Source organism: Triticum aestivum, chromosome 7A, assembly GCF_018294505.1.
Source record: "Triticum aestivum cultivar Chinese Spring chromosome 7A, IWGSC CS RefSeq v2.1, whole genome shotgun sequence".
Lineage (NCBI taxonomy): Eukaryota > Viridiplantae > Streptophyta > Magnoliopsida > Poales > Poaceae > Triticum > Triticum aestivum.
This window is the reverse complement of record NC_057812.1, coordinates 430671933-430696396: the sequence shown is the minus strand read 5'-3', so window position 1 is coordinate 430696396 and position 24464 is coordinate 430671933.

The following is a 24464-nucleotide window of genomic DNA, read 5'->3' as shown; positions in this document are numbered from 1 at the left end:
AAGAAATGGCCGCACACCTGCGCCAAGGCAGAGGTAAGAAGCGACCGGCCCTCAGTATCAGCTAACTGACCGATTGCAGATGCCACGTCGGCCAGGGCCTTCACGAGTGCAGCTAGGAGCCCGGTGGCGCCATCCTCCAGGGTGGCCAGCAGCTCTTTGAACCTCTCCCAGTAGGCGATTCGCAACAGCCTGCGGGCCTCGAGCTCGAAGGCGGCGAGGGCCTCACGGCCCATCGTCACCGTCTTCTCCGAGGTTGCGAGGGCGTCCTCCCTGGCCTTCAGCTCGTCCTCGCGCTTGGCTTGGGACGCCTTGGCTTCCTCGGCCTCTGTCTTCAGCTTCTCCAGGCTCACGCGGTCGGTGAGCTGCTCCTCCTGCAACCGCGATGTCTCGGCCTTCTCGCCCTGGAGCTCCTTCTCCAACCTCTCAATCTCCAGGGCATGCTTCGCGCTCTCCTCACGAAGGGTCTTAAGCTCGTCCTCCGCCTCCTAACGATGCTTCTCGGAGGATGTTGCCTGGGCTTCTGTGGTCACCCGCGCCCGTGCAGTCGAGGCAGCCTCCTCCTGACCCTCGGCGACGGTCGCCGAAGCCTGACTCCAGGTGGCCTGCATGGACTCCTCCGCTTGCAGCCTGTAACAAACCGAATGTAACTTTCCCAATTTGTACTCCAACTCTTGCCGTTTCCGGCGTTAAGTTATTTTATTTTCTCGGGTTTGGGTCTTTGTCTCCGTGTGTTGTTGTCGTTGTCATGCATATCATATCATATTATCATGTGCATTGCATTTGCATACGTGTTCGTCTCATGCATTCGAGCATTTTCCCCGTTGTCCGTTTTGCATTCCGGCGCTTCGTTCTCCTCCGGTGGTCATTTCTACCTTTCTTTCGTGTGTGGGGATTAAACATTTCCGGATTGGACCAAGACTTGTCAAGTGGCCTTGGTTTACTACCGTAGACCGCCTGTCATGTTTCGTGTCATTTGGACTTCGTTTGATACTCCAACGGTTAACCGAGGGACCGAAAAGGCCTCGTGTGTGTTGCAGCCCAACACCCCTCCAATTTTGCCCAAAACCCACCTAAGCCTTCTCCATCATCTAGAGCGTTCGATCACGATCGCGTGGCCGAAAACCGGACCTCATTTGGACTCTCCTAGCTCCCTCTATGCCTATATATAGACCCCTTCCCCGATATCCGGATCCCCCCTCGTCGGAAACCCTAAATTTCGCCTCTGCGCCGGCCGGACACGTCCGTCCGGGCCGGACAAAGCCGCCGCAGCCAGCCACCGACCGCCACATGGTCGCGGGACCGCATCGCCGCGCCGCCACCCGCACGGGCCCGCCAGGCCCAGCGCCGGCCCCCGCGGCCCAAGCCCCGTCGTGCCGCCTCCTTCTGTGCCGCGCCGCCGCCTCCCTCGACTCTGGCGCGCCGCCCCGCCGCGCAAACTCGCCGCTCCGGCCGCCGAACCTCGTCGCCGGCCGCCCGAGAAGCCGCGCCGCTCCGCCTGGCTCCTCCCGCCTCGACCGCGGCCTCCATCGAGCCCCGGGCCGGCCTCCTCCTTCCCCGGCCACCGCGGCCCTCTACTCCGGCGAGCCCTCGTCGCCGGCGAGCTTCAGATCCGCCGCCGGTGAACAGTGGATCGCGTGCGTGAACAGTAAACCCTAGGTCAAATTCGTCTAAGTCCTCGAATTTCCAGATCCACGTGCTCCTGTTCATAGCCTCGTAACTTTGCATCCGCAGCTCCGATTCATGCATATAGCATATCAAAATGTTCATCTCAGAGAGTACATCATTTTATTCCATTGCATAATTTTCATTTGAGTTCATCTTGATGCCCGAAATGCTGTTAGAAGAGGGCTATTTGAGATTATTGTCAGATCTGCTGCTCCATTTAGGTTTTTGTCATTTTTGACATGATTATTGTGTGCATGATATGCCCCGATGCTCTACATATGTTTTATTAAGGGTTTTGTCATCTTTCTAGAGGTGGAACCCATGTATTTTTGTGATGTGTGTGGTGACTAGTGCAAGCTTGCAAAGTGGTGCACTTCCTAATTGTGTTTTCAGGGACTTAGCATTTCCACTAAGTCCTTGAGCCGTTTATCTCATATGCTCATATGTTCATGTTGTTTCCTAGTGATCCGTGCCTCTTTTGAGGATGATCAGTAAAGATGTTTTGTTACTATTGTAGTGCTATATCCATCCATGTCTTTGTTTTAAATTCTGGAGCATCCTATATTGAGTCAATCGAGCTCTACTTTTGCTACTTTGTGAATCTGGGCAGATTGTCAACTTGTTTGCAATTTTGCCGATGATGTTGTAGTTGATCCGTGCATGCTATGCTATTGTTCTTGCCATGTCTAGCTTTCATTTTGTGTGTTCTTGATAGATGTATGCTTAGTTGGTCATGACTTGCTCCGTATTGAGTGCATCGAGCTCGTAAACATGCCTACTTGATATCTGTTTTCAGCATGTGCCAGTTTTCACTAAGTCTCAAAACTGATTATGTTTTTGCTATGTTCACATGCTTACAATTGTATTTTCTGATCCCTTTTGGCTCAAGGTCACTAAGGGACTTTTGTTAAGCTCTTTGAGTAGCTCCATGCCATGCTTTACTTTGCCATGTTCAGGTCCTATAGCATGTAATTTTGTTGCTCCGAAGAGTGCTACCTGATCTGAAATTCCAGACAAGTGTTAATTTCACTAAGTCTGAGATCTGTTTGCCATATGCATTTTTGCCATGCTTGTTTGAACCTGTTAATGGATGAATTGGCCGTAGCTCAGTGCTAGACTTTTGTTAAGCATCTTGAATGCATCCCTGCCATGTATTTTGTTGTTTTGTTTGGTTGCTGTAGCATGTTCATTTCGTTGCATTTAGATGCCTACTTGTTGTAAATCGCAGACCGGTGCCATTTTTGAATCGCTTGCCATTTCCAAACCGTAACTCCGATTCCGGTGTTCCTTATATCATTTTCAAGCGATTTCATCTCATCTTTCCAGTGGCACACTTGGATTTCCAAGTTGAGGCCAGGTTCTTGCATTTCCTGTCATATCGTGCATATGCATCCCGCATCGCATTCCGCATAGCATACCATCTTTGCATTGTGTTGTTTGAGTTTGCACGTGGTTGATTGTATCCTTGTTGCTTGTTTGTCTTGTTTGGGTAGAGGCGGGAGACGAGTTCGCTAACGAGGAGCCCATTGAGTTTTCTTTCGAGGATCCAGTCAACTCTGACAACTGTGCAGGCAAGATGATCATCCCCTCGAAATCACTACTATCTTTGCTATGCTAGTTTTGCTCGCTCTTTGCTATGCCAATGCTACGATGCCTACCATTTTCTTTCAAGCCTCCCAAATTGCCATATCAAACCTCTAACCCACCATGTCCTAGCAAACCGGATATTGGCTATGTTACCGCTTTGCTCAGCCCCTCTTATAGCGTTGCTAGTTGCAGGTGAAGATTGAAGGCTGTTCCTTGTTGGAACATTTATTACTTGTTGGGATATCATTATATTATCTTGTTATCTTAATGCATCTATATACTTGGTAAAGGGTGGAAGGCTTGGCCTCTCGCCTAGCGTTTGGTTCCACTCTTGCCGCCTTAGTTTCTGTCATATTGGTGTTATGTTCCCGGATTTTGCGTTCGTTACGTGGTTGGGTTATAATGGGAACCCCTTGATAGTTCGCCTTGATTAAAGCTTTTCCAGCAATGCCCAACCTTGGTTTTACCATTCGCCACCTAGCCTCTTTTTCCTTTGGGTTTCCGGAGCCCGAGGGTCATCTTATTTTAACCCCCCCGGGCCGGTGCTCCTCTGAGTGTTGGTCCGAACCAGGCAGCCTGCGGGGCCACCTCGGGGAAACTCGAGGGTTGGTTTTACTCGTAGCTTGACCTATCTGAGTGTGCCCTGAGAACGAGATATGTGCAGCTCCTATCGGGATTTGTCGGCACATTCGGGCGGTGTTGCTGGTCTTGTTTTAACCTGTCGAAGTGTCTTGAAGAACCGAGATACAGAGTCTGATCGGAATATCTTGGGAGGAGGTCTATTCCTTCGTTGAACGTGAGAACTTGTCATGGGCTAAGTCGGGACTCCCCTGCAGGGATTTGAACTTTCGAAAGCCGTGCCCGCGGTTATGGGCAGATGGGAATTTGTTAATGTCCGGTTGTAGATAACTTGAACCTTAACTTAATTAAAATGAATCAACTAATTGTGTTACCGTGATGGCCTCTTCTCGGCGGAGTCCGAGAAGCGGATATGGTGTTGGACTAATGTTTGCGTAGGTTGCTCTCTAGTTTCTCGCTCGTGCTTTGCCTCCTCTTCTCGCTCCCTTTTGCGAATAAGCTAGCCACCATACTTGCTAGTCGCTTGCTGCAGCTCCACATATATTTACCTTGCCATACCTATAAGCTTAAATAGTCTTGATCGCGAGTGTGCGAGATTGCTGAGTCCCTGTGGCTCACAGATTACTATTACACCAGATGCAGGGCCTGATGATTCCGCTCCAGGAGACGCGCTCGAGCTCAAGTGGGAGTTCGACGAAGACTCTCAACGTTACTATGTTTCCTTTCCTAATGATCAGTAGTGGTGCCCAGTTGGGGGTGATCGGGACCGTGTTGCATGTTGGGTTCTCTTTTATTTTGGCGTCGTAGTCGGGCCATGAGTGTTTGGATGATGTAATGTTATTTATGTACTTGATTGACGTGGCGAGTGTAAGCCAACTATGTTATCTCCCCTTTATTATTTATATTACATGGGATGTTGTGAAGATTGCCTAACTTGCGACATATGCCTTCAATGCGATTATGTCTCTAAGTCGTGCCTCGACACGTGGGAGCTATAGTCGCATCGAGGGTGTTACAAGTTGGTAATCAGAGCCTTCCCCGACCTTAGGAGCCCCATTGCTTGATCGTTTTTAGCGGCCGAGTTGTGTCTAGAAAAATGTTTTGAGTCATTTAGGAATTATATATCGGAGAGTTTAGGTATTCTTTTTACTTCCCGGTCTCCTCATCGCTCTGGTAAGGCATCCTGACATAGAGTTTTGACTCTTCTCTTCTCAAATTTCACAAAAAAAATTTAGGATCACGCGGGTATCTTGGAATCGTTCCGATGGTTTTATGATGAGAACATTGTCTTGGTGCCTCCTGTCAGGGGTTTAGTGGAAGTGTCCCAGGGAGTTGATCTCTGAGGTGTTGTCATCATAATTTTATCGTTGCAATTCTGGAATACATGAGTTTAGTACGCCGACATCGAAAATCTCTTTTATGTAGTTCGTTGGTGAGATAACCTCGACGCCACCCAGTACTGGGGCGGGAGTTCGGGAGTATCGCCATAACTTGTATAACGGATGCTTTTCGAAGGTTGGGGTAGATGGTTTCTGAAGTTTTTCTTGGTTATGTGTTGAAGGATGGATACAGCTGGATGTAGGATTTGCTAGTTTGGTTGAGATATTATGCTTCCCCTGTATCCCCAACACCTGATTGCATAACCGGAAAGGTTCGGGAGTTTTGTAGGTGGGAATTTTTGTAGCTCTAGTTCTTCTTCCACGGATATTGGTTTGAGATTGGGATTTCTTACCGATTATTCGTTCTTGATCCATACCTTGTTGATTTATTTCTCTACCTTAATTCTACGTGGCTTCTCAATTATGGATATGTGACCATTTCAAGAGGAATGCATTCGTTCTTTTTGTTCGGATGTGAAGACTATATGTTGCAATTTTCATTCCGTTGGATTCAGCTTCAATATTTGTCTATCAATGTGCTAATGGATGTCAACCTCTTCAAGATGGGTCCTCCAACGTGCACGACTCCGAATCCTGATCCGCCACCACCTCCACCTCCTCCGGAGGCATGGCAAGCTGTGATGGCCGCAACCAATGCAAACACACACTTGATCATGCAAATTCTCCAAGAGCGCAATCAAGGCAACCAAGGGAATCAAGGCAGCAATCAGAATCACTTTGCTTCACTCAACCAGTTCCTTGCTAATGGGCCAAAGACTTTCAGCAATTGTGTTGAGGCAACCGATGCTGACGATTGGCTAGTGGATCTGTGCAAGCATTTCGAGTGCAGTAACATCAGGCCTGAGGACTTTGTTAAGTTCGCTTCCTTCCAACTCAAAGATCAAGCTGCAGAATGGTTACAGCAGTACAAGGATTCCAGAGGTGGACGTGTTATCACTTGGGATGATTTCTGTCGAGATTTCCGAGCTCATCATATTCCTCAGAGCGTGGTTGAAAGCAAGCGTGAGGAATTCCGCAACCTGAAGCAAGGCTCTTTGTCTGTCTATGACTACAACAAGTTGTTCCAGAAGCTCGCCCGCTTTGCCAAGCAGGACGCCCCAGATGAGAAGAGCATGATATACCAGTTCAGAGGTGGTCTCAGAGAAGAAATTCAGCTAGCTCTTGTCTTTTTGAGCCCTTGAGATACGATGAGTTCTACAACAGGGCGCTGAAGCAAGAGGCTGCACAGTTGAGGTGTGATGCTTCCAAGAAGCGAGTCAGAGATGTTACTCCTTCTTCCTCTACTCAAGTGGCCAAGCAGCAGAAGTATTGGCTTCCTCCTCCTCCGTTCTGTAAGACGTATCAGCAGAAGAGCAAAGGTGGCAGTGGTTCTTCCCACCCACCCAACCCTGGCTTTCAGAACAAGACTTCGTCTCAAGCTCCAAGATCGAGTGCTCCGTATCACCGTCCGCTTTCAGAGGTCACGTGCAACAAGTGCCAACAGAAGGGTCACTATGCCAACAAGTGTTTCAACCAGAGGCATCTTCCTCCTCCTCCTCCTGTCAGATCGGCAAGTACAGCTGTGGTCAAGCATAACCCCAAGCATGCCAAGGTCAATTTGATGAATGCAGCTCAGGCAGAGGACTCGTCAGATGTCATCATGGGTAACCTTACTGTTAATGATATCCCTGCAAAAGTTCTTTTTGACACTGGTGCATCGCATTGCTTCATTTCCAAACCTTTTGCATCAAAGTATGAGTGCGACTATCAGTATCTGCAAAATTCTTTGCAAATCGTGTCACCGGGCAAGCAAATGACAGCTAATTTCTGCGTCCCGAAGGTTACTATCACATTGGGCGACTACAAGTTCCTTTCTTCCCCAATTGTTCTTGGTAACTCGGATATTGATCTTATTCTCGGAATGGATTGGCTTCCTAAGCACAAGGCACATCTTGATTGTGCTGCCAGGCAGATTCAATTGACTCATTCGTCTGAGGATGTAATTGTCTTTGCCGCTCGTGATGATACCATCCGTCTGTTTTCTCTCAATGAGAAGGGTGAACTGGATGCCATCTCTCAAATTCCAGTCGTTTGCGAATATCAAGACGTCTTTCCAGAAGAGCTTCCAGGAATGCCTCCGCACCAGCCAGTTGAATTCGTTATTGATCTTGAGTCTGGCACGAAACCTGTGTGCAAACGTCCTTACAAGCTCGGACCTGAAGAGTTGAAGGAGCTGAAGAAGCAACTCGATATTCAAGAGAAAATGGGTCTCATCCGGCCTAGTTCTTCTCCGTGGGGTTGTGGTGTTCTTTTTGTGAAGAAGAAGGATGGAACGGACCGACTTTGTGTTGATTACCGTCCAGTGAACAAGAAGACCATCAAGAACAAATACCCACTTCCCAATATCAACGAGTTGTTTGAACAACTCAAAGGTGCCCAAGTATTCTCCAAGCTTGATCTCCATATGGGTTATCATCAGATTCGAATCCGTGAGCAAGATATTCCCAAGACGGCTTTCAGGACAAGCTTTGGTTCATATGAATACACTGTCATGTCTTTTGGCCTCGTCAATGCTCCTCCGACGTTCTCTCGCATGATGAACTTCATCTTCAATGCCTACACCAATGACTTCGTTTTGGTCTATCTCGACGACATTCTGGTTTTCTCCAAGAACAAGGAAGATCATGCCAAGCACTTGCATTTGGTACTCGATAAGCTCAGGGAACATCAGTTCTACGCCAAGTTCTCCAAGTGCGAATTTTGGCTCGATGAGGTTCTTTATCTTGGTCATATCATCTCTGCCAAGGGTATTGCCGTGAATCCTGAGAAGGTGTCCGCAATTGTGAATTGGGAACCTCCTTAGAACATGAAGCAACTCCGTAGCTTCCTCGGTCTCGCAAGCTATTGCCAAAGATTCGTTGAAAACTTTTCTAAGATCGCTAAGCCTCTCTCAAATCTTCTCCAGAAGCACGTCAAGTACGTTTGGTCTCCGGAGTGTGACATTGCTTTCAACACTTTGAAAGAGAAATTGATCACTGCTCCAGTTCTGACTCCGCCTGATGAATCCAAGCCGTACGAGGTCTTTTGTGATGCCTCTCTCCAAGGTCTTAGTGCAGTATTGATGCAAGAGAAGAAAGTTGTTGCTTATACATCTCGCCAGTAGAAGCCTAATGAGAAGAACTACCCCACTCATGATCTCGAGTTGGCGGCATTGTGCATGCTCTTTTGACTTGGAGACATCTTCTATTGGGAAGAAAAGTGGACATTTTCACTGATCACAAGAGTCTCAAGTACATCTTCACTCAGCCTAATCTCAACCTCAGGCAAACTCGATGGGTCAAAATGATTCAAGAGTATAATCCGAGTATCGAGTATACTCCAGGCAAGGCTAATGTGATTGCTGACGCATTGAGCAGGAAATCCTACTCCAATAGTCTGATTTTCAAGCCTTATCAACCCGAGATTTGTGAAGCTTTCCGCAAACTTAATCTACAAGTTGTTCCTCAAGGTTTCCTCGCCAACCCTCAAGTCTCTCCTACCTTGGAAGACCAGATTCGCCAAGCCCAGCTTCTTGATGCTATGGTGAAAAAGGTGAAGATTGGGATTGCCAAGAGCCAGCCCAAGTACAAGTGCTACCGCCTTGATGACAAGGACACTCTCTTCTTCGAGGACCGTATTGTTGTACCCAAAGGTGACCTCCGTAAAGTGATCTTGAACGAGGCTCACAATTCTCTCCTCTCCATCCACCCTGGGAGCACGAAGATGTATCAGGACCTTAAGCAGGCTTATTGGTGGACTCGAATGAAGCGCGAGATCGCTCAATTCGTGAATGAATGTGATGTCTGCAGAAGAGTGAAGGCAGAACACCAAAGGCCAGCGGGTCTCCTCCAACCTCTTGCCATTCCAGAATGGAAGTTTGACCACATTGAAATGGACTTCGTGACTGGGTTTCCAAAGTCCAAGCGTGGCAATGATGCTATATTCATTGTCATCGACAAACTCACCAAAGTGGCTCACTTTCTACCTATCAAAGAGTCGATCACTGCAGCTCAATTGGCGGAACTCTATACCTCTCGTATTGTCTCTCTGCACGGTATTCCACAAGTGATCTCTTCAGAACGTGGCAGCATCTTTACCTCAAAGTTTTGGGATTCTTTTCAGAAGGCCATGGGCACCAACATCCGCTTCAGCACAGCTTTCCATCCTCAAACTAGCGGTCAAGTCGAGCGTGTCAACCAGATTCTTGAAGATATGCCCAGGGCTTGTGTGATCTCCTTCGGCATGAAGTGGGAGGATTGTCTTCCTTATGCTGAATTCTCCTACAACAACAGTTTTCAAGCAAGTTCGGGCAAGGCCCCATTTGAAATTCTGTATGGCAGGAAGTGTCGTACCCCTCTCAACTGGTCTGAAACCGGTGAACGTTAGCTGCTGGGTAATGACTTAATCACAGAGGCAGAAGAAATGTGCAAAGTCATTCGTGATAACCTCAAAGCAGCCCAATCCCGCCAGAAGAGCTACTATGATAGTAAGCACGGTGATTTGGCTTTCGAGATCGGAGATCATGTTTACCTCCGTGTCTCTCCTATGAAAGGTACTCGTCGCTTCGGTATCAAAGGGAAGCTTGCCCCCAGATACGTGGGACCTTTCAAGATTGTCAGCAAGAGAGGCGACCTCGCCTATCAACTCGAGCTTCCTTCAAACTTTGCAAATGTTCATGATGTGTTCCATGTCTCTCAGCTCCGAAAGTGCTTCAAGACTCCTGACCGCACCGTCAACTTCGAGGACATTGAGCTCCAAGAAGATCTCTCCTATCGTGAGCACCCAGTTGCTATTCTTGAAGAAACTGAACGCAAGACTTGCAACAAGTCAATCAAATTTCTCAAAGTCAAGTGGTCACACCATTCTGACCGTGAAGCTACCTGGGAACGCGAGGATCACCTCCGTTCTGAGTACCCGGTGTTCTTTCAGTCCTAGATCTCGGGACGAGATCCTTTCGTAGTGGTGGAGTGTTGTAACACCCCGGATGTAACTTTCCCAATTTGTACTACAACTCTCGCCGTTTTCGGCGTTAAGTTCTTTTATTTTCTCGGGTTCGGGTCTTTGTCTCCGTGTGTTGTTGTCGTTGTCATGCATATCATATCATGTCATCATGTGCATTGCATTTGCATACGTGTTCGTCTCATGCATTCGAGCATTTTCCCCGTTGTCCGTTTTGCATTCCGGTGCTTCGTTCTCCTCCGGTGGTCATTTCTACCTTTCTTTCGTGTGTGGGGATTAAACATTTCCGGATTGGACCAAGACTTGTCAAGCGGCCTTGGTTTACTACCGGTAGACCGCCTGTCAAGTTTCGTATCATTTGAACTTCGTTTGATACTCCAACGGTTAACCGAGGGACCGAAAAGTCCTCGTGTGTGTTGCAGCCCAACACCCCTCCAATTTGGCCCAAAACCTACCTAAGCCTTCTCCATCATCTAGAGCGTTCGATCACGATCACGTGGCCGAAAACTGCATCTCATTTGGACTCTCCTAGCTCCCTCTATGCCTATATATAGACCCCTTCCCCGAAATCCGGACCCCCCTCGTCCGAAACCCTAAATTTCGCCTCCGCGCCGGCCGGACACGTCCGTCTGGGCCGAACACGTCCGTCTGGGCCGGACAAAGCCGCCGCAGCCAGCCACTGACCGCCATGTGGCCGCGGGACCGCATCGCCGCGCCGCCACCCGCGCGGGCCCGCCAGGCCCAGCGCCGGCCCCCGCGGTCCAAGCCTCGCCGCGCCGCCTCCTACCGCGCCGCGCCGCCGCCTCCCTCGACTCCGGCGTGCCGCCCCGCCGCGCCGCCGCCTCCCTCGACTCCGGCGCGCCGCCCCGCCGCGCAAGCTCGCTGCTCCGGCCTCCGAACCTCGTCGCCGGCCGCCCGAGAAGCCGCGCCGCTCCGCCCGGCTCCTCCCACCTCGAGCGCGGCCTCCATCGAGCCCCGGGCCGGCCTCCTCCTTCCCTGGCCACCGCGGCCCTCTACTCCGGCGAGCCCTCATCGCCGGCGAGCTTCAGATCCGCCACCGGTGAACAGTGGATCGCGTGCATGAACAGTAAACCCTAGGTCAAATTTGTCTAGGTCCTCGAATTTCCAGATCCAAGTGCTCCTGTTCATAGTCTCGTAACTTTGCATCCGTAGCTCTGATTCATGCATATAGCATATCAAACTGTTCATCTTAGAGAGTACATCATTTCATTCCATTGCATCATTTTCATTTGAGTTCATCTTGATGCCCGAAATGCTGTTAGAAGAGGGCTACTTGAGATTATTGTCAGATCTGCTGCTCCATTTAGGTTTTTGTCATTTTTGACATGATTATTGTGTGCATGATATGCCCTGATGCTCTAGATATGTTTTGTTAAGGGTTTTGTCATCTTTCCAGAGGTGCAACCCATGTATTTTTGTGATGTGTGGTGACTAGTGCAAGCTTGCAAAGTGGTGCACTTGCTAATTCTGTTTTCAGGGACTTAGCATTTCCACTAAGTCCTTGAGCCGTTTATCTCATATGCTCATATGTTCATGTTGTTTCCTAGTGATCCGTGCCTCTTTTGAGGATGATCAGTAAGTATGTTTTGTTAATATTGTAGTGCTCTATCCATCCAGGTCTTTTTTTGAAATTATGGAGCACCCTAGCTTGAGTCAATCGATCTCTACTTTTGCTACTTTGTGAATCTGGGCAGATTGTCAACTTGTTTGCAATTTTGCCGATGATGTTGTAGTTGATCCGTGCATGCTATGCTATTGTTCTTGCCATGTCTAGCTTGAATTTTGTGTGTTCTTGATAGATGTATGCTTAGTTGGTCATGACTTGCTCCGTATTGAGTGCATCGAGCTCGTAAACATGCATACTTGATATCTGTTTTCAGCATGTGCCAGTTTTCACTAAGTCTGAAAACTGATTATGTTTTTGCTATGTTCACATGCTTACAATTGTATTTTCTGATCCCTTTTGGCTCAAGGTCACTAAGGGACTTTTGTTAAGCTCTTTGAGTAGCTCCATGCCATGCTTTACTTTGCCATGTTCAGGTCCTGTAGCATGTAGTTTTGTTGCTCCGAAGAGTGCTACCTGATCTGAAATTCCAGACAAGTGTTAATTTCACTAAGTCTGAGATCTGTTTGCCATATGCATTTTTGCCATGCTTGTTTGAACATGTTAATGGATGAATTGGCCGTAGCTCAGTGCTAGACTTTTGTTAAGCATCTTGAATGCATCCTTGCCATGTATTTTGTTGTTTTGTTTGGTTGCTGTAGCATGTTCATTTCGTTGCATTTAGATGCCTACTTGCTGTAAATCGCAGACCGGTGCCATTTTTGAATCGCTTGCCATTTCCAAACCGTAACTCCGATTCTGGTGTTCCTTATATCGTTTTCAAGCGATTTCATCTCATCTTTCCAGTGGCACACTTGTATTTCCAAGTTGAGGCCAGGTTCTTGCATTTCCTGTCATATCTTGCATATGCATCCCGCATCGCATTCCGCATAGCATACCATCTTTGCATTGTGTTGTTTGAGTTTGCACGTGGTTGATTGTATCCTTGTTGCTTGTTTGTCTTGTTTGGGTAGAGGCGGGAGACGAGTTCGCTAACGAGGAGCCCATTGAGTTTTCTTTCGAGGATCCAGTCAACTCTGACAACTGTGCAGGCAAGATGATCATCCCCTCGAAATCACTACTATCTTTGCTATGCTAGTTTTGCTCGCTCTTTGCTATGCCAATGCTACGATGCCTACCATTTGCTTTCAAGCCTCCCAAATTGCCATATCCAACCTCTAACCCACCATGTCCTAGCAAACCGGATATTGGCTATGTTACCGCTTTGCTCAGCCCCTCTTATAGCGTTGCTAGTTGCAGGTGAAGATTGAAGGCTGTTCCTTGTTGGAACATTTATTACTTGTTGGGATATCATTATATTATCTTGTTATCACATGCGTACAATTGTATTTTCTGGTCCCTTTTGGCTTAAGGTCACTAAGGGACTTTTGTTAAGCTCTTTGAGTAGCTCCATGCCATGCTTTACTTTGCCATGTTCAGGTCCTGTAGCATATAGTTTTAATGCTCCGAAGAGTGCTACCTGATCTGAAATTCCAGACAAGTGTTAATTTCACTAAGTCTGAGATCTGTTTGCCATATGCATTTTTGCCATGCTTGTTTGAACCTGTTAATGGATGAATTGGCCGTAGCTCAATGCTAGACTTTTGTTAAGCATCATGAATGCATCCCTGCCATGTATTTTGATGCCATGTTTGGGTGCTGTAGCATGTTCATCTTGTTGCATTTAGATGGCTACTTGCTGTAAATCGCAGAACGTGGTCATATTTGAATTGCTTGCCATTTCCAAACTGTAACTCCGATTCTGGCGTTCTTTATATCGTTTTCAAGCGATTTCATCTCATCTTTTCAGTGGAACACTTGGATGTCCAAGTTGAGGCCAGGTTCATGCATCCCTTGTCGAATCTTGCATATGCATCCTGCCTCGCATCCCGCATAGCATACCATCATTGGATCATATTGTTTGAGCTTTGCACGTGGTTGATTGTGTTCCGTTTTCTTGTTTGTCTTCTTTGGGTAGAGCCGGGAGACGAGTTCTCTAATGAGGAGCCCGTTGAGTTTGTTTTCGAGGATCTAGTCAACTCTGACAACTTTGCAGGCAAGATGATCATACCCTCGAAATCACTACTATCTTTGCTATGCTAGATTGCTCGCTCTTTTGCTATGCCAATGCTACGATACCTACCACTTGCTTTCAAGCCTCCCAAATTTCCATGTCAAACCTCTAACCCACCATGTCCTAGCAAACCGTTGATTGGCTATGTTACCGCTTTGCTCAGCCCCTCTTATAGCATTGCTAGTTGCAGGTGAAGATTGGAGACCGTTCCTTGTTGGAACATTATTTACTTGTTGGGATATCATTATATTGCCTTGTTATCTTAATGCATCTATATACTTGGTAAAGGGTGGAAGGCTCGGCCTCTCGCCTAGTGTTTTGTTCCACTCTTGCCGCCCTAGTTTCCGTCATATCGGTGTTATGTTCCCGGATTTTGCGTTCCTTACGCGGTTGGGTTATAATGGGAACCCCTTGATAGTTCGCCTTGATTAAAGCTTTTCCAGCAATGCCCAACCTTGGTTTTACCATTCGCCACCTAGCCTCTTTTTCCCTTGGGTTTCCGGAGCCTGAGGGTCATCTTATTTTAACCCCCCCAGGGCATTGCTCCTCTCAGTGTTGGTCCGAACCAGGCAGCCTACGGGGCCACCTCGGGGAAACTCGAGGGTTGGTTTTACTCGTAGCTTGACCTATCTGAGTGTGCCCTAAGAACGAGATATGTGCAGCTCCTATCGGGATTTTTTCGCACATTCGGGCGGTGTTGCTGGTCTTGTTTTAACATGTCGAAGTGTCTTGAAGAACTGAGATACCGAGTCTGATCGGAACGTCTTGGGAGGAGGTCTATTCCTTCGTTGACCGTGAGAGCTTGCCATGGGCTAAGTTGGGACTCCCCTACAGGGATTTGAACTTTTGAAAGCCGTGCCCACGGTTATGGGCAGATGGGAATTTGTTAATGTCCGGTTGTAGATAACTTGAACCTTAACTTAATTAAAATGAATCAACTGAGTGTGTTACCGTGATGGCCTCTTCTCGGCGGAGTCCGGGAAGCGGACACGGTGTTGGAGTAATGTTTGCGCAGGTTGCTCTCTAGTTTCTCGCTCGTGCTTTGCCTCCTCTTCTCGCTCTCTTTTGCGAATAAGCTAGCCACCATACTTGCTAGTCGCTTGCTGCAGCTCCACATATATTTACCTTGCCATACATGTAAGCTTAAATAGTCTTGATCGCGAGGATGCGAGATTGCTGAGTCCCTGTGGCTCACAGATTACTATTACACCAGATGCAGGTCCTGATGATTCCACTCCAGGAGACGCGCTCGAGCTCAAGTGGGAGTTCGACGAAGACTCTCAACATTACTATGTTTCCTTTCCTGATGATCAGTAGTCGGGCCATGAGTGTTTGGATGATGTAATGTTATTTATGTACTTGATTGACGTGGCGAGTGTAAGCCAACTATGTTATCTCCCCTTTATTATTTATATTACATGGGATGTTGTGAAGATTGCCTAACTTGCGACATATGCCTTCAATGCGATTATGTCTCTAAGTCGTGCCTCGACACGTGGGAGCTATAGTCGCATCGAGGGTGTTACACAGCCACCCCAAGAGTAGGCCCAAGTGGGCGTCCACCGCATGGTCATCACCGTCCCCAAAGACAACACGGAGCAGGTTCAGGGCAGCGAAGGCCGCTTCCAAGGACTCGGGACCAGATCTCACCTGCTGACGAGGGGGCGCCACCACGACCGCTCGCTCGGCCGAGGGCTCGGGGCTCCCGGTCCCTTGGCTGGCACGGCCGGAGTAGGGGTCACCCGGCCCTCGTGAGGAACTACAGCGGAGTCCACTGGGGGCATCGCCACCACGCGCTCAGCAGTTTGGCTGGCTGAGGCGTGTGGCACCACGGCGGCAGCGGCAGCAGCAGCAGGAGGGGCGGGAGTTCGAGAAGTGGCCCCTCCCTTCATCTTCTTCAGCACGCCGCCAATGCTACTGCATCAAGAAATGCGCGTCAGAAGCGCAACGGGCAATAGAACAACGGAAGAACCTGCACTCACGTGTCAGAAGCTTGGCGTGCCCGCCTCTTCGCCAGCAGATCGGCAGCAGTTTCCTTCGCTGGGGGCATGCCGCTGGCTCGAACGTTGGCAAGACGCGAGGCCAAAGAGTTGGGCACAACAGTGGCCGCTGGCCTTGCCGAGGCAAAGCTCTGCCCGGGATTCGCTGCGTCGCCCCCTCCGGACGAAGAGCGTCCAGATCGACGTGGGGTGACGGCCTTGGGCTGCCGAGCGACTCCAGCCCTCGGCGGCAGCTGCTCAATGGATCCCGCGGAGGAGACGTCGTCAAGATTCAGGTCCAGGTCCCCAAGGGCCTTCTAAGAGTCTTCCTCCTCCTCCTCGCTCTCCTCTTCACCACCAGAAGACACATCAACCATGCCTGGAGCAGGCGCGGCCACCTCGACATAGCCCGACACGGCCTCCAACCGCTCGGCCTTGTCAGGACGGTGGTACAGCGGCAGGTGGGCCACCGGAAGGTCCGCGTGCATCGTCTCTAGGAGAATGCTTGAGGTGAGGTCCAGATCAGTGGATGGTAGCATCCCCGAGCATAGTCGGAGCTTGTCGTCATCCCCCATCAATTCCCATATGGGACGCGAGTGCGCCTGGAGTGGCGCCAGGTGCTGCCTCAGGAACTCCTTCACGATCTGTCCCCCCTCGATCCTCGAGGCCATATCGACCTCAATCCTCGCCAACACGGGCCTAGCCTCGGGATCAATAATCTTCACATGGCTCCAGCAGGCGCACTTCCGCGGATGGGCGGTAGGCAGCGCCAGCAACGGGTGCGTGCGCTGAGCATCCATATATACCCATCTCTTCCGATGGGTGTCTATCTTCTTCCCCGCCTTCATCAACCGGCAGCCCTTGCGCTGAAAGTTGAAGGAGATGCACGCCGAACACGGGCCCTCCTCGTACAGCCGGACGGCGAAGAGGTGGCAGAAGAGGGCGACAGTCGGCCTCACCCCCACAAACGCCTCGCAATACAAGGCGAACAGCGACAAGACGAGGAGGGAGCGATGCTGGATATGAAGGGCGTGCACCTGGTAGTGGTCCAAGATGGCGTAGAAGAATTTAGAGAAGGGCGGCACAAGCCCAACGGAAATGCTGTGGAGGAAGAAGGGGTAGCAGGTCGTCATCAAAGCCGGCGCAGTAGCCGACCCGACCAAGATCTTCGTTGGGCAATGCTCATTATGCTCGCTTGACAGGAAGGACTGGACTTCCACATAGTCCCCCTCCGTGGCGATGGAAGACTCCTCGAGCGCCGCCACGGGAGAGGAACCAGACCCAGGCACTTGCGCGGCGCCCTTGCCCTTCTTCGCCATTGCTGAAGGCATCGGGGAAGGCAAGGGATCTGAGAAGATCGGACGCGGAGGAGAAGGGGATCTGAGCAAGAAGATAGGGGAGCAATAACCCCTGTGCGGCGAAGACATTCTCTTTTGTCAAGTAGTACGGTTACCAAGGCTGCATGGGGAGTGGAGTCAACACGTCCCATCCAACCATCACGTGATGGCCTAGCCCGCAGTCTTTAGGGCCCGCGGTGCTTCGTCCTCACCTAGGCTTCCCCAGAAGCCAACTCCACGCGCGCCTTGGGCCTGGGGGCTATTGTCGGTGTACTGGGAACCATGGTACCCAGACTTGCCTGTCTGCGGCCCACGTCGTGTTCTTGGTACGACCCGTTAGGGCCCAGCTGATCGACCGTCTGCTCAAGACCCTCGCGAGGGGCCAGCCCTCACGAGGAGAACGACCAAGACCGCCTTAGGGAGCGGCCTCACCTAGGCTGCTCCGAAGGGGCGACCAAGACCTCTCCCTAGAGTGGCCTCGGCTAGGCTGCTTCGGGAGGGCGGAGATCTCAAGGCAAGGGCTGCCTCAGGAGGAGGCAGTGATGCAAGCCATGACGAACCGTGCCAGCGGGCGCCAGCGCGCGCCAGCGGGCGCAGTTTCCATATCGGTGCAAAGGAGACCGCACAGGCGCAAGTTCCTGAGGGGCGAGACAAAGGTTTCCCCTTTGGTGCAACAAGACCGAAGACCGCAAGGACGGCAGGAAAGATGTCATTGCCGAGCCCACCACCGCGTCACCCCCTGCCTTCTTTGCAGGCGAAGACCACCTTTTGTCAGGATAGGAGCATCCTTGTGTTCCCGCTCAAATGGCCGTTGTGGGATTCCCTTCCCGCCTAAACATTTCAGGGGGAAGAGGACCCTGTCCACCTATATAAGTAGCTAGGGTTCCATCATAGAGGGGAGGGATCCATGGGGACTTAGACTAGCAAAGGAGCAAGAACATCTGCCTCCTCACCCTTCTTGAGCTCGCCTCCTGGGCTCAGGAAACCACTGTACTTGTTCATACTCGAGCCCTCGCGAGGCTAATCCACTAAAGCAGGACGTAGGGTTTTACACCACAAGGTGGCCTGAACCTGGGTAAACTCTTGTGTGCTCTACTTGTTTGCTTGCTTGCATTCCATTCCCACCACCAGGAGAAGAGCGAGGCGCTAGGTAGACGTGTAGTGGGAGAGATCTTCGTCACACCCCTGTGTTTGAATCTTATGGGTTTTGCGGAGCCCGAAATCTGACACACAAGATTTCATTCTTTTAAATAGGCGAGGACCAAACTGGATTGTCAAAACGAGCAAGGGTTGGTTGCGCTTTTCAAGCACGCGTTGATGAAGTATCATTTGTACTTGAGGCAAGCGCACTTCGATGGCAAGCCTATAAACGAAATTTCTGTAAAGTCTCTGGTGCTATATTTATCAAACAGTGACTGGAATAATCTTGTTACACATTGGTCTCGTTTGCAGCGTAAGGTACTGTCTATGATATCACATCACAATTTGAACTACATTTCTGCATTTGCCTTAACATCTCACTTGTACGAAAACTATTAGCAGAAGAACATTCATTCTCAAGGGACCACAGAATCTCGCAACTATACCCCACACTGCATTTCTCTTGTGAGTACCTCTTGCCCTGTATGACCATATTTACTTTCATAACTGTTTCATTATGTAGCATCACTGCACATGTTAGCGTTGTTATCGTCCATTTGGTGGACATTATAAGATCCGTATGGAATCTTACATAATTTAGAATCAACCCAATGCTTTTGAAGAGGTTTAGCTTTGCAGTCCTCTTGTAAGAACTGAACGCCGTCTACCACTATACTTACCCCTATTGAGGGATTGGTGCAGAAGTGTAGCCCATTGCCCTTGTCAGTACATTTTGTCTTGTAACGCTTGTACTTCCAGGGATTGGTAGTTGATTATGTAGCATCAATCTGCATCTTATCTTCATTATCCTCTATCCCTTCCAGTATTATCATATCTATAATTACTCTCTACAAAATGTAGAGTACATGCAATGCTTATGAAGAAGATTTTGTGCTGAAATTCTTGAGTTATCCTTCCCTTGACATGGAGAAGGGCATTATAAAGCCAGTGTTATCTGTTAATGTAAGCCATTCCTTATAAAGCCTTTATCCTCAAGTGCTGTTTAATTTGCTCATACTCCCTATCATTTATTGTTGTTTAGTTTGCTGTTTCTATCAAAATGCATGTTTGCAACAACCGTAAGTTCCAAGTTTTACTTGTAAAACCAAATTCCTTATTCATACCATGCACATTACTCAATACTCCCGATATGTATGCTTGTTTTTTGTGGATCTATAATCCAGTGTGTGGTGAAGCAGCCCACGTTTGCACCTTGTCATCTCCTGTTTTATCTTACTGATGATATGAACAACATGCCATGCACATTAACCAAAATAGATGCAATGATTGTCTTTGCCCTTCATCGATGCTCGTTATGTTGACATGGTAATCTAGTAGTGTGGTGAAGCTCCCCGCATTATGGACAATCCCAAATTATGCTATTGATATTTTGAACATACTCTTTATTTTCTAATTTGAAATTCGATGGAATTGACAGCACAGTTATCATCTTTGTTTATACACGTGAAAAACCTGTCATCTCTCTGCTTGTTTCAAGGTGATATACCTGATGGCATGCACAAGTCTACTGAAGATTGTGAGACAAACCCAACATATATTGCAGGAAAGAAGGCAAAACATCTTGAAGATAGCGAGACAACCCCAAAGTCTTGTCTTGATGCAGTGTTCAAGTTACTTGAGACTAGCAGTCAGACAAGCTCACATAATTCGCTATCTAAATCAGTTCGACTTCTTTAGTCCCAAGTTCTAGCAGAAAGGCATTCTACAACTCAACTTTGACTTGAAGTCCTATCTCTAAGAAAGATTGCGGAGAACACCAATGAGAACCTCATTGCTAAAAAGCTACACCTGGAAGCTATGACCGACGTGCTAGGCTGGCCTCACAGACTTGCTCAGCAGCTTGCACTGTAGTTCCCGCGCAAGGCTAACCTTTCTTGAACTGTCCTGGAAGTTGTTTCGGTTCAGTATTATTTTGTTACGCTACAATGGTGCCCAGTTTTTGTAATCTGCTTCTTCGTTGCGCTTTATGATCACTCGTGGCGAACTTTGATGCCCAGTGGATGTAATATACCATAAATCCTTTATTGTATAGTGTAGGTTTATTCTAAGTTACTATGCCGTAATTTCATTATTGTATAGAGTAGGTTTGTTCTTAGTTCCTACTATTTACTACCATCATTCACTATCAGAAAAAAATTTGATGTAGTCGACCGGGCCGAAACATTCGCCTGTAATAGGCCTGGTTTTTAGCAGGCCACAATTAGGCCAGCATGCATCTTTCTTGGGCTCGAATGGCCATTGGGGCCTTCACACTCTGCGCCAGGCCCAAAACTTACTCTGGCCTATATTCGGCCCAAATTTTAGTTGGGCCTTTTATGGACCCAACGCTTAGTTTGGCCCATGTAACGTTGGGCGATTAACAGGCTGAATATTCTACTAGCTTGTTACGGCCCAGAAGAAACCATGGGCCTTTAGCAGGTCGAAACTCATGTTGGGCGTCAATTTTCATTATTCGCCGACGGGCCTTCAGCAGGCTGAAATGTAGACTGGGCCTTTTTTGGCCCAGTTATATGACGGGCCGTTACCAAGCTGAAATATATCTCGGGCCTTAGTTGGCCCACTAATATCATGGGCCTTTAAGAGGCCGAAAGCTTAGTACATGCATCAATGGGCCGAATTATATGACATGCCTTTAACAGGCCCAAAGTCACGTTGGGCTGAACTGTTGCCACCTTTATGACGGGCCGTTAGTGGGTTGGATGTCATGTCGGACCATATATGGCCCATGGGCGGCACGGGCCATTCCCAGGTCGAAAGACACACCGGGCTAAAATGGGCCCATGTCTACATCGGGCCTCTAACAGGACGAAAGTCACTGGGCCGTAATTGGGCCCAAATATTCGGCAAATAATTAACGGGCTAGATCTGGCTTCGCGCCATAAATGGGCCTTTATTAAACATGCTGTTATTGGGCTGGCCCACTAGTACCTGAGTAAGTACTATGGGCCTTTGACTAGGCCGGCCTTTTTAACCTATATGGGCCTCTGTTGAGATGAGGGAGTCCTAGATTAGGGGTCTCCGGAAAGCCGGACTATATCCTTTGGCCGGACTGTTGGACTATGAAGATACAAGATTGAAGACTTCGTCCCGTGTCCGGATGGGACTCTACTTAGCATAGAAGGCAAGCTAGGCAATACGGATATGTATATCTCCTCCTTTGTAACCGACCTTGTGTAACCCTAGCCCCCTTTGGTGTGTATATAAACCGGAGGGTTTTAGTCTGTAGAAAAACATACAATCATACGATAGGCTAGCTTCTAGGGTTTAGCCTCTCTGATCTCGTGGTAGATCAACTCTTGTAATACTCATATCATCAAGAACAATCAAGTAGGACGTAGGGTATTACCTCCATCAAGAGGGCCCAAACCTGGGTAAACATCGTGTCCCCTGCCTCCTGTTACCATCCGCCTTAGACGCACAGTTCAGGACCCCCTACCCGAGATCCGCCGGTTTTGACACCGACATTGGTGCTTTCATTGAGAGTTCCACTGTGTCGTCACCATAAGGCTTGATGGCTCCTTCGATCATCGCTAGCCAGGCGGTCCATGGTGAGGCTTTCCTCCCCGGACAGATCTTCGTATTCGACGGCTTCGCACTGCGGGCCAATCTGGAGCAGATCGAAAGCTACGCCCCTGGCCATCAGGTCATATTTGGAAACTTGAACTACACATCCGACATCCGCGGAGACTTGATCTTCGACGGATTCGGGCCCATGTCGGACGCGTCGTACTGTCATGATGAGCATGACGTAATTCTGCCGTCGGACAGTGTTTGGGAGATCGCATCCGCAACTACTCCGTCCTTCAATCTGGAGCAAGTCGCGCCATCCGAGAGCAGAGGGATGGACCCCGCCATGGAGGCCGCACTCTCAGTGGCGATAGAGCCGGATACTGACATCACCCCTTACTAGAGACGCGTCGCCGAACCACTGGATTTATCCCCGGCCACGGACTCCGAGCCGCCCACATCCGTGCCTGTCGAATCCGACAGGGCACCGATCATGGAGTTCACCTCCACGGATATCTTTCAGCACTCACCTTTGGGAGATGTGCTAAATTCATTAAGATCTCTCTCCCTGTCAGGAGAACCTTCGCCGAACTATGTCCGACTAGAATGGGATGCGGATGACGAAGAAATTCGCTGCCCACCCACCACCCACTTAATAGCCACTATCGACGACTTAACCGACATGCTCGAATTCGACTCCGAAGACTTCGACATTATGGACGACGAAGCCAGAGACGAACAAGAACCACCGCCATCGGGGCATTGGACCGCCACCTCATCATATGATATATACATGGTGGACACCCCCAAAGAAGCCAATGGCGATGAGACAGCGAAGGATGACCCCTCCAAGAAGAAACCCAAGCGCCGACGTCAGTGGCGCCGCTCTAAGTCCCGCCATAGCAAAAACAACGATAATAATAGTCCACGCGACTCTGGAAGAGACGACAACTGCACCACCCCAGTGGCAGAGCACGATCAAGATATAAACCACAAACATAGTACGGATCCGACGTCTGAACACGATGACGCCAAAGATAAGCCTCATCAATCCCCGTCTAGGGAAGAAAACAGTCCGGACGAAGATGCACGCATCATCCCGGGAACACACTTGGAGCAAGAGAACCTCCGCAGAAGGCTTATTGACACAGCGAGAAGCCTGAAGAAACAGAAGCAAAGGCTCAAGGTCGCGCAAGATACGCTCAACAACAAGTGGAACAAAGTAACAAAGTATAGTGGAAGTTACCATCCAAATAGCTATCCAAAGTGCAAGCTATTACCGGAATTCGACGATGAGGCCTTAGAGCCCATACAGCCGAAAAGTGATACGGACAATCGGCCAGATACACCAGCCTGTGAATGCGATAGAGCGGCTAACAAAGTCACGCATAAGTCAACACACGATCTACGTGAGAGCTTGTGTCAAAAATCTGGCACGACCAGATCTATCTATGGATCTAGGAAGCGCGCTATGGTACACAACCGACACCAAATACTACAATCGTCCGAACACCATGGTGCATCCCAATACAGGGGTGCCACACACCCCTTATGTTTCACTGATGAGGTGCTGGATCACGAATTCCCAGAGGGATTCAAACCAGTGAACATAGAGGCGTATGACGGAACCACAGACCCTGGAGTCTGGATAGAGGATTTCATCCTCCATATTCATATGGATCGTGGAGACGGTCTCCATGCCATTAAATACTTGCCCCTCAAGCTTAAAGGGACAGCTAGGCACTGGCTAAAAAGCCTCCCCGAAAACTCAATTGGAAGTTGGGAGGAGCTCGAGGACGCTTTCCGGGCCAATTTTCAAGGGACTTATGTCTGACCTCCTGATGCAGATGATTTAAGTCATATAATCCAACAGTCCGGAGAGTCCGCCTGAAAGCTTTGGAACAGGTTCCTCACCAAGAAGAACCAAATTGTCAACTGTATGGACGCCAAAGCCTTAGCAGCTTTTAAACACAGCGTCCGAGATGAATGGCTCGCTAGATACCCCGGTCAAGAAAAACCGAGAACAATGGCAGCCCTAACAAGCCTCATGACCCGCTTTTGTGCGGGTGAGGACAGCTGGTTGGCCCGTAGCAGCACCAGATAACATGGCAGTAAACGCCGGATTCAGGGGCTCCCGACCAGGTCAGCAGAAAAAGCCTATCAAAGGCAGCAGAGAAGGACAATTTGGCCTAAACAAAATTCTTGACAAACTCTGTCAGATTCATGGCACCCCAGAGAAACCTGCAAATCATACCCACAGAGAATGTTGGGTCTTCAGGCAGGCCGGTAAGCTAAACGCCGAACACAAAGGGGAAGAGACACCAAGCGAAGACGAGGATGAGCCTCGCCAGCAAAGCGCCGGAGGACAGAAAAAGTTCCCACCAAAGGTTAAAATAGTAAACGTGATCCATGTGACAAATAGGAGAAGCAATCACGCACTCCGATGCACACGTGCCATAGAGCCCGTCACCCCTAGGTCCAACCCCTGGTTGGCCTGCCCGGTCACTTTTGATCGTAGGGATCACGATACACATATCTGGCACGAAGGACTGATGGCCTTGGTGTTAGACCCAA